We start from the raw sequence: 9,294 nt of genomic DNA on the forward strand, positions 1-9,294 counted from the left end.
GTGTTTTTATATGCTTTGGAATATATGTTATTTGCATTGCATTACCATATTTGCCAACACTAAATGTGTCTTGATATCCAGTTAGTTTTTGTACAAGTAGGATAACTACCATAACTCCAGTTGTAGTTAGCAAATCACAAGGGATATTCGTTTGCCAATTGTGGATCTCATCATTTAGACATAATGATTATAGAGCAACACATGCTAAACCACTTTCCATGCCTGGACACCAACATCCATAATCACTCTGACAAAGGACTTCAACACCGATGGAGCACACACAGGAGCCAAACACACGTAGGATGCTCATGGAAAGAAAGAGACCAAACTTTAAAATACATCAGGTACATGGTGCCTTTTAAATACAATGATAATAGACACATTTTAGCTTAATTGATAATGACATTTAAAACAGGCATTTTAAAACTTCCTGTGGTACAGTATGTCCCTGTCTCAATATGCCAAACCATGACTGCGTAAACGCTCTCAATACTGACTGTAATAGTGCAAAAAGCCAGAGTAGATAGTGAATTGTGATCTCTGGAGTCACCTTCCACAAGCTGACAGCATGGACACCTTAGACACCAGACACAGCCAGACACACACAGCCAGGCAGACCCAATGCTGGCAAAAAACAGACAGGTCCATCCATTATTCATCAGCCTTTAGTTATTCATCAGACAAATATTAACCTGTGTGCAAGCAAGGGAGGTACATGAATATTCAACAGGCAGGGCATATTTAAACATGAACACAAATAAATAGCGTGACTTGTAAATGTCAGGTAATTAAGTCACTTTTGGTTGGTTGAGCTGGAGCTCTCTGTGTTGTGTTTAATAACACATGGGGACATGGATTAACATTACATTTCCCCTGGTATGTATACGCCCCTGTTAAGATTTTTTTTAATCAAATCCTCTATCTATTTCCCAGATCATACCATCACTCTCCCAGCCAGATGCAGAAAAACTCATCCACGCCTTCATTTTCTCTTGGATCGACTACGGCAATGCGCTGTTTGGGGGCCTCCCAGCCAAATCACTACAAAGGCTCCAACTAATCCAGAACAGTGCTGCCAGGGTCCTGACCAGGACCAAGAAGTCAGAACACATCACCCCGATCCTGTCCCAACTCCAATGGCTACCAGTCATCTACAGGATCGACTTAAAAACCTTTATGCTTGTGTTTAATTAAAACCTTGAATGGATTGAGCCCCACCCACATCAGCGACCTCATCTCAATCAGCGAGCCACCTCACACTCTCCGCTCTAGCTACTCCCTGCTGCTTCAAGTCCTCAAGACACGTCTCTGAACAATGGGGGACCGACCCTTCTGGGGTCAGTCCCCCATTGGAATGCTCTCCCTGACCATCTGAGAGCTGCACCATCACCATCACAAAACAGGCCTAGAAACCCACTTCTACAGACGGTCTTTTTCATAGTCCTAGTCCCAATCTAAAATGTATTTAGCACCAAGCCCACTAGTTGCTATCTTACGGTTTTTATTGCTTTGAGGTAACTCTGTAATGAAAAGCGCTATACAAATGAAATGTATTATTATTGTGATTATTATTTCATTATTCCAACTGACCACTATGAGGTTGGCATTTACACGTTAGAACAGTGATTTGTTTTTCTCCAAAGCCTACAGATGAGCTGGGTAAATTTGATTTAGAACCGCCTATATGAGGCCCAACAGCCAATCAAATGACTGACTGAAGGATGGGTGTTGTTTGCTTGCAGGCAATTGGACAGTATAGGAGTTCCAAGGGACATACAGTATGTGCAGGGACAAAACTCATCTGGTGTAGCTATACCACTAAATCAAAATCAAAACAAAATCAAATGTATTTATAAAGCCCTTCTTACATCAGCTGATATATCAAAGTGCTGTACAGAAACCCAGCCTAAAACCCCAAACAGCAAGCAATGCTGGTGTAGAAGCACCAGATTCTAAATAAAGAATCTGGGAAACATGCAGTCATATATTGCAAACCATTCACTTGAATGGATTATGTATTGTATAAATAGCAGCACACATGGAAATAGCTTGAAGACAAATATTTAAATTACACAGCCTCTCAAATGCATACAGTGTTGAGCAGTTCTCTGAGGAAATCCTGACTCAGTCAGTATATTTCACAGAGCTACCCTTTAAACTGCATCATCTCAGAAGGTGAGGTAAAACCGTAGAGTGGGAGAGTGAGCGGGCATACTACCAGTCTGCATAGAACGCACTCAGGGAGTCAACATTCAGCTGGCAGATGGTGATTTTGGAGTAGCTGCAGGGGAACTCCGCTCCTTAAGCACACCCTTCAAGTGTGTGAGTAGGCACACGCGTGTGTGCAAATACAGTGCCTTCAGAAAGTATTCACACCTCTTGACTTTTTCCACATGTTGTTGTGTTACAGATTTAATTTTAAATTGATTCAATTTAGATTGTGTGTCCCTGGCCTACACGCAAAACCCCATAATGTCAAAGGTGATAATTTTTTTTATGTTTACGAATTAATAAAAAATGAAAAGCTGAGCTGGCATGAATTCCCTCATTCCATGTGATAATCAAAAAGCTGTGGCCCTTTGTTTTTGCCTGTTTTCCTCTACCTCTAACCAAATTAGATATCAAAAGAGCTTTTTGGAAACACAGGTTGTGATCACCCAATCACTCCCACATTCAGTGGTGTAAAGTAATACTTAAGTGATTTGTAGTGGTGTGTTCGGAAAGTATTCAGACCCCTTGACATTTTCCACATTTTGTTACGTTACAGCCTTATTCTAAATGTATTAAATTGTTTTTTTTCCCCCCTCATCAATCTACACACAACACCCAATAATGACAAAGCAAAAACATTTTTTTTAACATTTTTTTAAATGTATAAAAAAAAAAATGCAAATATCACATTTACATAAGTATTCCCGACCCTTTACTCAGGACTTTGCTGAAGCACATTTGGCAGCAATTACAACCTCGAGTCTTCTTGGGTATAACGCTATGAACCTACAAGTTTATTCTCTGCTGACCCTCTCAAGCTCTGTCAGGTTAGATGGGGAGCGTCGCTGCACAACTATTTTCAGGTCTCTCCAGAGATGTTAGATCGGGTTCAGGTCCGGAATTTGGCTGGGCCACTCAAGAACATTCAGAGACTTGTCCCGAAGCCACTCCTGCATTGTCTTGGCTGTGTGCTTAGGGTTGTGGTCCTGTTGGAGGTGAACCTTCACCCCAGTCTAAGGTCCTGAGCACTCTGGAGCAGGCTTTCAAGGATCTCTCAGTACTTTGCTCTGATTAATCTTTCCCTCGTTCCTGACTAGTCTCCCAGTCCCTGCCACTGACAAACATCCCTAAAGCATTATTCTGCCACCACCATGCCTCATCGTAGGGATGGTGCCAGGTTTCGTCCAGATGCGAAGCTTGGCATTCAGGTCAAAGAGTTCAATCTTTCATCAGACCAGAGAATCTTGTTTCTCATGGTCTGAGAGTCCTTTAGGTGCCTTTTGGAAAACTCCAAGTGGACTGTCATGTGCCTTTTACTGAGGAGAGGCTTCCGTCTGGCCACTCTACCATAAAGACCTGATTGGTGGAGTGCTGCAGAGATTATTGTCTTTCTGTAATGTTCTCCCATCTCCACAGAGGAACTCTGGAGCTCTGTCAGAGTGACCCTCGGGTTCTTGTTCACCTCCCTGACCAAGGCTCTTCTCCCCTGATTGCGCAGTTTGGCCCGCGGGCCAGCTCTCGGAAGAGTTTTGGGGGTTCCAAACTTCTTCCATTTAAGAATAATGGAGGCCACGGTGTTCTTGGGGACCTTCTATGCTGCAGACATTTTTGGTACCTCCGCCCAGATCTGTGCCTCGACACAATCCTGTCTCGGAGCTCTACGGACAATTCCTTCGATCTCATGGCTTGGTTTTTGCTCTGACATGCACTGTCAACTTTGGGACCTTATATAGAGAAGTGTGTGCCTTTCCAAATCATGACCAATCAATTGAATTTACCACAGGTGGACTCTAATCAAGTTGTAGAAACATGTCAAGGATGATCAATGGAAACAGGATGAACCTGAGTTCAATTTCGAGTCTCATAGCAAAGGGTCTGAGTACTTATGTAAATAAGGTGTACTTTACTATTTATATTTTTGTGTGACGTAGAAGTCCGTCACTGGCCGCGGGCAGCATTTGGTTATTTAACGCACGCACACATTCATTACTCCTCCCTGTCCGTTATAAGATAAGTTAACAATATGGGTCTTAGTGCATACATTTCACACTTGTCAGTGTTCATTTGTAATATAAGTAATATGTATTACTTATCTATGTTGTGGATGAGCGCGTTGTTTGTTTGTTTGTTTGTTCTGTTCCTCTCTCTCTCTCTCCATCTCTGTAGCTTCCGGGTATGCTGGATAAGGACCTGAGCAAAGGGAATTGGGCTGACTTTGTAGTGCCTGTCCCAAATGGCTCATTAATGTAAATGGGCATATTAAAAGACACTGTCAGTAGTGATGCAATTTTGTAACTGTTATGTAGTGATATTGTTTAAAAAATAGTGTTGCAATGTATATCCTTTAGTATGTTTAGTTAATGGAAAATGTAGGTTTGACTAGGGAATTGCTTAATTAATTGGTGTTAATTGTTCTGATGGGAGGGGCTAGCCCTACAAAAGGAGCCTCTCTTTCAGTTCATGGAGGCCATTTTGGATTGAGCTGTGAATGGGGCAGCATTGTTTTTAGCTGTCCCATAAGGTATATGTTTGATGGCAGTACTGTTGTTTTTGTTCCCGGAATCACTATGTAAATAAACACCCTTGCACAGAAGAAATTTTGCCATCTTTTTATTTTGATAGAGGTTATGTTTTCCAGTATAGCCTTCTGGCCTACTCTATGTGACATATGGTGGCAGTAGTGGGATGGCGCACCGCAAATCAGTGAGTTCCAACAAGAGAGGTAAAGGAATGCGTACAGGATTGCGTTCTCAGCAGCAGCATCAACTGTCAGAAAAGGTATCTGAAGTTGAACCGGGGTGGAATACCATGGAATCGTCTGGTGAAGAAGAGGTCAAGTATGAGAAACTAGGAGCCCGACCAAGGGGCCAAACACAACCAGAACTGTTTGAGCTACCGGTTGTACCAGCAGATACAGCCAGAAAAGACCAGCTGACTGAAGGAGCAGTTGGGGGACCAGAACCACACCCAACAATGGTAGCACTTTTCCAGCAACTGTTCACCTGCCTTGAGAGGAGGGACGAAGACCTCAAGCAGGAGTTACGGGGTCTACGCCAATCTATCCTCACAGCTCCTCACCAAGCGGAACTCGTCAGTGAGAGCCCAAGATTGGGTCTGCCAACACCAGGACGACAAAGGCTCGACGCAGCAGGGACTTCAACTCCACGGCAGGCTCCCCAAGCAGTAAGGAGGCCAACCCCAGCACCAGGAGACCAGTCCAGCAGTGTTAACATCCATCTTCCAGCATTCCTGAGAAAGGAGCCAAAGATGCCCTCATACCAGCTGGGGGGGGGACATTGAAAACTACCTACTGAGGTTGGAGCACATGGTCAAGACGTGGCAGTGGCCGGAGGTAGTGTGGGCCTGCAGGCTTGTCCCATTGCTCACGGGCAAGGCCTTAGAGGCTTACACAGCAATGGATGAGGGGCTGTCCAACGTCTACAAGGGCTTGAAGGAGGCGCTGCTGGTGAAGTTCGACATCTCCCCAGAGATCTACCGTCAACGCTTCAGAGCTGCATCGACACCATCGGGTGAGTCACTGACAGAAACGTACCACCGCCTTAAGGGTCTCTGCCGATGATGGGTTCGACCGGAGGAGAAGACACAGGACGAAATCGGTGAGGTCATCATCCTCGAGCAACTTCTACAAGTTCTACCACACGACATTCGAACCTGGGTCCGAGAGCACGAGCCCAAGGACGGGCTTATGGCAGCCAAGCTTGCACTGCAGTACCTTAAGGCACGTAAAGGGGGACCACCACGACCTGCAGCACCCGCTCCAAGGAGTCTCAGAGACACAAGGGACATCAGAGACGCCAGAGATGGTGGAGGTAACTCTGGAGGTTATGTGTCTGGGAGGTGGGAGGTACGGGATCAAGCAGTTCGCTCTGATGGGAGGGGTCTGACCTGTTTTTACTGCCGGCAGCAGGGGTACAAAGCTTCAATGTGTCCGCTACGTAAACCCAAGCTCTCAGGTTACTGTTATGTACCCAGAGAGGGGGATGGTGTTCAGAATAGACAGACTCGGGAAGGGTCAGGCTTGTTACATGTAACAGTGAATGGTAAAAGTCTTACTTCAATGATTGACACCGGCAGTTCCCTGTCATTGATCAGAAAATGTAATGTACCTGTTAATGACATTGATTACGGTCACCAAACACTGATCCAATGTGTCCATGGTGACCAGTCACAACAGCCCACAGCTGAGCTCACAGTTGAGATTCAGGGTCAGAAATACCTTCTCAAAGTTGGGGTAATGGAGAAGCTACCTTTTGAGATGATTTTGCAGAGGGATGTGCCTGTACTCTCTGATCTGTTGGGAAGTGTGGGGGGTCAGCTATGTGAGCAGTCAGTTGGCCAGTCTGATGTTCAGGTGTCATGTTCAGTTGTCACTCGTGCCCAGGCCAAAGCTGGTTTACAACCTCTGCCTGACTTGTGTGATAGTCGGTGAGAGGGGTGGAACCAAAGGGCCCAGAAAGTCACTCTGCCAGCGGTGTCTTGAGAAGTATGTGGGAACCCCTGTACCTGTTGCTGATGTGTCTGGGTTAGAGGTGTAATGGGATGTTCCGCAAAATTTTGCTACACTGCAGAAGTCTGACGCAACCTTCAAATGTTTGTTTGACAAGGCCTTAGCTGGGGACAGTCAATCTTCATGTGGGGGGATTTAAACGGTAGACAACCACATACTCTACCTTGGGTCAGAGGCAGATAGCAGGAAGTTGGCGATGCTGTCTACCTGTAGACCACTTGTTCTCAACCTTGCACATACAGTTCCATGGGCAGGTCATCTAGGGCAACATAGGTCTTATCTTAGGCTGCCGTTTCTTTTGGCCCTCCATGTATACTGATGTACAAACCTACTGCAAATCATGCCCCACGTGCCAGAAACCCAGTGCTGTCCGTAGGTCTGACCAGGCTCCTCTATGTTCACTGCCAGTTATCTCTACCCCATTTAAGAGAATTGCAATGGACATTGTTGGACCCTTGGAGAAGAGTAGCTCAGGTTACAAGTTTAAATTGGTGATCTGTGACTATGCCGCCCGGTTCCCAGAAGCCTTCCCACTCCGTTCCATAACCACTCCAAAAATAATCAGTGTTCTCTTTACTAAAGAAAATAATTTACTTTTTACTCCATACATTTTTCCTGACACCCAAAAGTACTCATTACATTTTGAATAGTTGTTTGTATATTATGTCTTAGTGTTGGAGTATGCCCCTGGCCCTCTGTAAATAAAAATTTAACAATAAAATTGTGCCATCTGGTGAAAGGATTTGTACTTTTACTTTTGATACTTAAGTATATTTTAGCAATTACATTGACTTTTTATACCTAAGTATATGTAAAATCAAATACTTTCAGACTTTTACTCAGGCAGTATTTACTGGGTGACTTTCATTTTTACTTGAGTCATTTTCTATTAAGGTATCTTTAAATTATTTACAAATGAGCCTATCAGACTGACCATTTGCACCACAGCACTGCCCACATTACAATGAAACTGCGATCAAGCAAACAGTGGGAAAAACACTTGAGATTTTGCAACTGGGTCGTTTGTTGTGAGAGTAAAGCCAGCCAGCCAATACTCTACAAGTTATTCCCCTCTATGATGAATACGTAGATGTGGAACTAATTGGAATGCCTGAGTGTCACATCAGTGTGGTGTGTGTGTTTGTGCGTGCGTGCGTGCGTGCACGTGCGTATGATTGATGGAGCCAATGTGTGAAAACCTTGCAATTTGCACAGGGGAACAACAACAGCACTAAACAACAACAACCAAAATGTCTAGTAATATCTCATGAATAAATCAAAGTGAATCTGCATGCTGACACTGCTGTATCACCAGTTTGATTTTGTTTCTTTATGTTCTGACTGTAAATATGTATGGTGTAAATCTCAATGTTATGATGATGGTAAACATGCTGACTGTGTGTTGTAGCTTTAATGCTGTGAGAAGGGTGATTGCAACTTCATAGTGTATCTCGTCAATAAAGCTGTGTATCTAGGCCTATTTGGAAAATAATATCAGTGCCCTTTTGAATATAAATCATTGTGATGCTCAAGCACTGGGTGTGAAATAACATCTCACTGTTTTGAAGATAAAAGACAATTGAGAATCACAGTTATCATTATCGTCTTTTGATAAATCAGCTATGTCAGAGAGAGACGGCCTCTTAAAAGGAGCTGCCACATAACAGATGTAGTTCGAATCAGTTCTTCACAAAGATAAGATCAATGTTCACGGTGTCATATCATATTCTCCAACTATTATTTATGTTCTGACAGTTTCTTTGCTGCTGAGATTGTGAGACAGGATCAGATGAATCCAGTCAAATTCCTATATTATATCTTCCATACACAATACGTCTATATCATCCCCATTGCGTAAATGACCCTCCAATTATTCAAAGAGTGCTGTGGTGCAAATGGTCAGTCTGATAGGCTCATTTGTAAATAATTTGAGAACTTTGCCCAGAGGATCATAGAGGTGGAGAGGTACAGCACAGTAGGTGAGTAGAGATGTACACTCATTACAGAGCAGTGTGTTGTACCACCACTACCAGATCAGAGACAATGTCAGCTCAGCGAATTACAACTGTATCATTATAGGAGCAGGGATCCAAGGCTCCTTCACCATGTATCACCTGGCAACAAAAAAAAGAGAACTATTCTGCTGCTGGAGCAGGTCTGTAACTAACTCATTATCCACCCAATGAGGCCAGTCTTGTAGCTGTACAATTGGTACCTGGGTGTTTCTACCAGTAAACAAGTGTATTTAGTCTACAATTGGAACAAGTCAGGCCAAGCGAGACCACAGGTTGGATAGCGATAAAAGAGAAACATCCGCTGAGAGTTAACCCACATACAGTATACCACAGCTATCGCATCAATACTTTCTGCAGCTGATGGACAAAATACTTTATCAATGTTGCCATCTAAATGGATAGACAAACAATGGAAAGGGGATGTTCACGCAGGGGAATGGAAGGGGAATGTTCACGTAGGGGAATGGAAGGGGAATGTTCACGTATGGGAATGGAAGGGGAATGTTCACGTAGGGGAATGGAAAGGGAATGTTCACGTAG

The 9,294-nt window shown here is 43.8% G+C and overlaps 1 pseudogene; it reads left to right on the top strand.

Annotated features, from left to right (window-relative positions):
- Positions 1 to 5,503: 5,503 nt before the first annotated feature.
- On the top strand, positions 5,504 to 6,771 carry LOC116374292 (uncharacterized; annotated as a pseudogene).
- Positions 6,772 to 9,294: the final 2,523 nt, after the last annotated feature.

This window comes from Oncorhynchus kisutch, linkage group LG6, assembly GCF_002021735.2.
Source record: "Oncorhynchus kisutch isolate 150728-3 linkage group LG6, Okis_V2, whole genome shotgun sequence".
NCBI lineage: Eukaryota > Metazoa > Chordata > Actinopteri > Salmoniformes > Salmonidae > Oncorhynchus > Oncorhynchus kisutch.